General features: G+C 39.4%; 1 long non-coding RNA gene across 1 annotated transcript; it reads right to left on the bottom strand.

Moving 5' to 3' along the window:
- Positions 1 to 895: 895 nt before the first annotated feature.
- Positions 896 to 5,415, bottom strand: LOC135253205 (uncharacterized). The gene is made up of 3 exons (XR_010329556.1): positions 5,031 to 5,415; positions 2,456 to 2,591; positions 896 to 2,239 (listed from the first exon to the last, which is right to left on the bottom strand). It is a non-coding gene; the product is annotated as an uncharacterized LOC135253205 (long non-coding RNA).
- Positions 5,416 to 6,593: the final 1,178 nt, after the last annotated feature.

Below are 6,593 nucleotides of genomic sequence, written 5' to 3'. Positions count from 1 at the left end.
TCCAGGAAGATGGATTTCGGATTGCTAACAGGCAGGATTCAGTTTTCTTCAGTATAGGCCTTCACATTTAAAAAATCATTTTAATAAGACAAGAATGTTTTTTTAAAAGAAATTAAGCTGTGGTAAAGACAATAGCCAAGAGGGCAGACAATGAATCAAATGCATACCTATTTTATTTTTTCAAACAATATCCAAAATGGCACATTGCAATAAATCCTTTGAAATACTGTAGATACTAAATGTTTAGTTTGAAAATAATTTAAATGTCTAATGTCTATTTATACATTTTAGATACTGCTAAATGTAGTGATATTGAAGATTTATTACATCCTTGTGTCTTTGTGTCTCACATGATGAGTAATAAACACCACTGTATCCTGATCAGCAGTGTATAAAAATTTGTGTATAAAAATCTGCACTAAATGTTGGCAGAAGATACTGTGAATCTGTTTTTTTGTTGTTGTTTTTTTTTTTTAGGTTTCTTTGCTTCTACAATTCTTTACAATTTGCTTACACACATTTAAGAGTGTGTGTGTGTGTGTGTGTGTGTGTGCATGTGTTATAATTTAGTGCATTTTAAAACACTGAAAAGCAATGAGAACAAGTTGGGGTTTTGTCCAGGTCCGATCATTAGCTCTATGGGTCCCCTAGTGGTGAAATACAATTAAAATTCATCCCTAGTATCTATTCTGCCTTACTCTCATTACAAGAAAACAAATTTGAATAATTATTTTATTAATTAAGATTTAATTAATAATAAATAAAACAAAATGTTCTCTTTAGTTGGCAATTATGAAAGCATATTTCGAAAGAAAGCTTCCAAGCAGACTGTAGGAATATGTCTTTAAGCAAATCTTTTATAAGACAACTTCACAAAAAAACTTGAATCCGCAAATTTGTAACTGTGATCAATATAAATGCTTTATTGTTTTTGACAAACAGAAGAAAAATATTTAAACTGAAAAAATAAACTTGCGATAAACATGTATCATCAGTAAATCAACACATTGTCTTTGGTTATGTGATGGAATTATTAAGCAAAACTTATATTCATGAAAAGCTCTATCACACATATCACTGTGTAGTACAAACCATTAAATTTCGGCTGATATTCAGCATATGTTCTGCACATTAAAATACAGTGTGAGGGACAATAATGTAAATGTATGCATTTAGAAAAAGTGACAATGTTCCATAGAGACGGTGGCAATGGCTAACCTGCGGTGCGTCATTTGTTCAGACGCACTTGGCCTCTCGTTGCATAAATTGAGCTATCGCTGACACGGTGGACATTTTGTTTCACGGCCCTTGTGCCACCGCCATCCTCAGAGAAGAATCTCTGGACGGGAAATGTCATTTCAATATCGATTTGCATAAAAAAGTATGCCCGTGCGCGTGTGTGTGTGTGTGTGTGTGTTTGCGCACGCATGTGTGCGTGTGTGCATGTGTGCGTGTGAAGGAGGGGCTAGGGGTGGGGCTGGAGGCGATGAGATAAAATGTCTGGTCTTGGGGACAGATAACAAAAAAATAATACCACTTGCATTTCCATTTGTTGCCTGAGCCACGTCTATACAGCACAACCATCCTATTTAGCATTCCTTAAAATGCAAAGAAACACAGCATTGTATATTCTGTATGAAGCTCAAGCAAGAACATATGGCTAAACACCTACACATAAAATGCATGGAACTCATGCATTCAAAGTAAATGACAGTCCATTGGCAGAAAAGTGACTTCATTACAAAATATTTATCCAAAATAATTTTCTGCAGAAAAAAATGTTAGCAACTATAGAACTAGAAAAAAAATGCAAAAGGCAATGTCGGTACAGCTGCACTATTCACAAAGGCTCAACAGCACAGAAATAAACAGGGAATGGTGATGTTTCTGTGTACTTGAAAAATGGAACTTGGTGCTGGTTTCAATGTTTCTGTGCTGTAGCCTACAATATAAAGAGACCTGGCAGCTGAGCACTTTAGGATTTAAGTTCATTGGATTTTAGTTCCTTGAAGTCGCTGAAGAAATGACTCTCCTCGACTACGCGTATTCTTAAGCAATAACAACGCGATCCGTATTATCCACCCAAGAATACCCGTCACCGAAGAGAGTCTTTAGGAAGGGAGCAAAACGAATTGAAAGATACTGCATGATCCTCAACCATTTGGCAACAGCGAGCAGTTTTGAAATGATTGATTGAAGATGCCTTGTATCTCAAGGCAAGGCCCCATCAATGGCTTTTCTGCAAACAGAAATTAACACAATGCATTTTGAAGTGAAGCTATTTTTTTTTTGTCGTTGTTGTTGTTTTATGCTGTAACACCTTTTTTTCTTTCTCCTGTCTGCACATCTCACGCCTCTCCCTCTCTGGCTCTCTTGTTATCTGCAGCAATGCATTAAGTCAAGCTGAATGAGAAGGGGGAAATTCAGGGGCAAAACCCTCATAGCTGGTGCTTACCTGAACCATCAGCATTCTGCAGCCAGCCTCCAGCTCTGGACCCCTGATTTCCATCCATACGATTCCCATCGCTCCTGTCTTCAGTGGCTAAGCCCAGGCTGGTTCACTGGCAGATATCCAAGAGTAATGAGCGTTCCTGAAAAAGTGGCAAATGGTTAGGGTTCACTGTGGAAATCGCGGCCTTTCAATCCCACCTTAACATCGCTATTGTCTACCCCATTAATAGTCAACTAGCCCTGAAAAATGTCACACAAAAAAGAAATCCATTAGCAGCAGGAGGCAAATTATAAATAATACGGGAAAAAAAATTAAGTAATGAAGCCTGTCAGAACAAGGAACAATTTGTGTCATTTGCTTTTTCTTTTCTGTAGGATGCATCAGCTTTCACGACTAAAATAATAACCAGAAACACAAATCAGAATGTGTTCATTTGAAACAATGAATAAATGAATAGCAGTACTATATGGTGTCTTCACAACACAAAATACATATCAATGTCATAATTTCTGCATTTAATATTATAATTGGAAATATTAGCACGGCGGGCAATACACTTGTTTAATGCTGTTAAAATTGGATGCTGTTATTGTGTCCATAAATGTAATGACACATTAGAATAGACAAATCTGGCTGATCACGTATTTAATTAGACATTGCACTCAAAAAAGACAGATTTTAGAATGCATGTAACCATATTGTGTTAAACCACAATTTGTCCTGGTATGTTAAAATTACAGTTTCAAAGTGATGATAGCAGTAGGATTAAATTTATTTGGAATATGTATAGAATGCTGCTGGTAAATGTACATAAATCAACACATTTAAGTATATAAAAACTCAATACATATATCTACATATGAATAAAAAAACAAGTGATATAGAATGTATCAATTTATTAACTTATATGATTAAAAAGAGCATAATATATCAATACCTCATCCAGAAAGATTCAATTATTCCTGTCCATTTTACACATCACACGTGTCCAATATTTCTGCTTATCACAGTATGAGATGATGTAAAATATAGCAATGCAAACTTAAATCATGACAATGACAGGAAATTATTTTATCATAACCTTAGAACACAACGATTTGGGAATGTAACTTTTAAGTTGCCATATTCGAGAATGAAATTAATGAGTTAGAGCTTGTCACTGAATATCAAGCCAAAGCCATATTGACACCTGACATCACATCAGAACACAGACACAATTTCAGAAAATATGCCTGGAATATGAAGTTCAATTGAGAATACATTACCTACATTTTAAAAGAGTACAATCAAAGCTTTAAAAGAACTTCAATCAGAAACTGCAGTGTATGCGCAAGCACAAGCAAGCAGCATCAATGCTGCACATCCGGTTAAACCCACACAACACCAGCACAGAGAGACAGGGCAGCTACAAAAATCGAAGTCAGATCTAATGGTTTTGTTAGTTTATACTAATCATACACAATTAAAACTAGCCAGTACAAAGAGAAAAGAGCACGCCAGATACGCAGGTCATCGAGCAATGAAGTACAGCAAAATGAAATAAAATCACTCACTTTGTCAACGGAAACATTAACACGGTAACGCGCCAGGTGGCTTCCACAACGCGGGAAGAGGGAAACGAAGCTTACCCAAAGTCAGCCTCTGACGGCTCCTCGGGGCAGAGAAAGCTGGCGGACCCTGAGAGCCCCTTCTCCACTACGGCGGCCGTGCCGAGGCACTGAGCAAAACAAAAGCGCCAGCGCATCAGCGCTAAGCAGGCTCAACTCCACGCCGCGGCAGCGCTCCCTGCGAGACCGCCGCTCTCCGAGCGCAGGCGTACCCCCTCTAACCCCCCTCGGCTCCTCTGCCCAGAACATCACTGTCAGAGTGGCTGACAGCAGAGACAAATTCAGGCTCACTCTCAAAGCGTGCAAAACAGAGGGAAAAAAAAACCTAGATTTGATATTCCTTCTAGTGGAGTGGAATTAATCGATGCGTTCCCCATGCATATTTATTCAGGTTGTAATTGGCAAAGTTCCTCAAGGTACACTAATCCTCAGTTTAAATTACCCTGTCACTCATACGGATTTGCGCCCCTCCTTTTTGTATGGCAGTACATATGCACTGTGCAGTTGGCAAAAAAAAAAAATAAGAAAAAGAAGTAGTAATATAAGGCAGCAGCAACAACAAAAAAAAATCTCTGCCATATTTTGCCATTTGACACCCCTGGATGAATCTGTATTCTCTTCCCCATTCCACTCCCCCTCCTCATTACAAGAGCTCAGCGGCGCGCTATTCTACCGGCAACCCGCAACTTGCAAGACCTGTGATTGCAATTTAATTGCAGGCATCCCATGAATATGTTAATACCGTGCAGCACGACGGGCAGATCCCGAGAAAGCTTCACTCAGGCAACACGCACGACAATGACATGCTCACAGAACTCTGGATTACACCAGCTACGGTCTCCACTGGCTCAGCGGACAGCACCGCGGCTGGTAAAACATATGAGATTCTTACCGGGGAATAAAAAAAATAAATAAAAAATAAATAAATAAAAAGGGAAATATTTCCACTTCCACGTAGCGTAGAGGCTTACCCCTTCAGTCCTGCTGCAGAGGCGCCCTCCTACTGAGCACAAAGCCAGGGTGTCGTCTGATGTTGGGCTCTGATATGCCTTGGATGATAAGCTCGCCTTGCTTCCGTCCACAGCTGATGTATATGGGTTAGTGTGCTGGGGACACGGCGGAGCAGAGTGCAGGCGTCACCCATGTGCCCCGAGCGTGCTGGAGGAGTCCTGACCAGTCGCTCGGCAGCCCCCTGAATCTGCAGGTAGATACAGCACAGCCTTACGGATGCTCAACAACAACAACCAAAAAAAAAAAAAAAAAAGGATGAGAACGCTCTCGCCTCTGAGCCAGTTGTTGCTCACCACAGCGAATGAACTTACACAGAGAGAAAGGCAGACTGAGAGACAGTGAAAGAGACAGAGCGAGAGAGAGGGAGTGAGCAAGTGAGAGAGAGAGAGAGAGGGAGAGAGGGGAGAGAGAGAGAGACAGAGAGAGAGAGAGAGAGAGAGAGAGGGAGAGAGAGAGGAAGCCCAGCATAAAAAATCAACAGCTAGGAGGCTGGGTCCGCACAGATCTGTCTTTTACTCTGAGGAAGGGAGGGAATAATTTGATTTGAGCAGCACACAGTTACAAAAGCAGTGAGTGGAGGGTCCCAGACATATAATGGTGGATTAATTGTGGGAGATCTGACGTGCAGCATGCTCCGTAGTCCCGCGTACATGACTTCCCAATGGGGAAAGGCCAATGCCCTTTGGGACCATTGTTAATATACAATCAAAAAGCTGCCATCATGAAAACGGTCATGTGTTCACAGCCTCTGTTCCTGATCACCAACATATGCTATCTGAAGCAGTTTAGTTGGCTGTAAAAAAAAAATGCAATTTTCTCCTAGAGTCGTAAAGACCCCCATTACCTCCCCTTATGGAAAAAAAGTCAAATGTGACATGCTGTCTTCAGCGACTGTGCAGCATGGATACAGACAATTTGAGAATCAAGGCGCTTCGCATTAGACACAGAAGTGGAGAAAATTCCTTCGTGTGCCGTTGAGTCCTTAGCTTTCAAGAGAGAACAGAGAATTTCCTCTGAAGGAGGACTAAAAAACAATTGCAACTAATTTCATTCAGGCAGATGTAAGGTTGTTTTAATGCCAAGAACCCTTTTAACTTTCCGCAATGGGAATGACTTTTGAAGCTGACATTTTCAATTACTATGGCCTAAAATGGTTTCAAGAAAAGTAGATATTTTCCCCTCAAGTAATGGTCTGAAGATCAGAGACAATTCTCAGTAGATCATAAAGGTAAATATTTACATCCATAAAAACACTCAAATAAAATGTTAATTTCCCTCTTTCAGAAAAATAAGCAAAATAAAACAAACACAAAAAAACATGTAAATCTATTATAAAAGGTTTAGTTCAGTATTTCTTTCATGTGAATTTACATGCTAATTATTTCAAACCATTTATTAGGAATGTACATAAGACCAGGTAAATGTTATAGCTCTGAATTAGTGGGAACAAAACAAATATCATTTATGTACATGGGAGTAGCTATATGCTAACTATTAAGTATATATAATAAAAACATACTCAA

Source organism: Anguilla rostrata, chromosome 4 (assembly GCF_018555375.3).
Source record: "Anguilla rostrata isolate EN2019 chromosome 4, ASM1855537v3, whole genome shotgun sequence".
NCBI lineage: Eukaryota > Metazoa > Chordata > Actinopteri > Anguilliformes > Anguillidae > Anguilla > Anguilla rostrata.
Note: the sequence above shows the minus strand (reverse complement) of the source record. Positions and strands in the feature narration are given on the sequence as shown.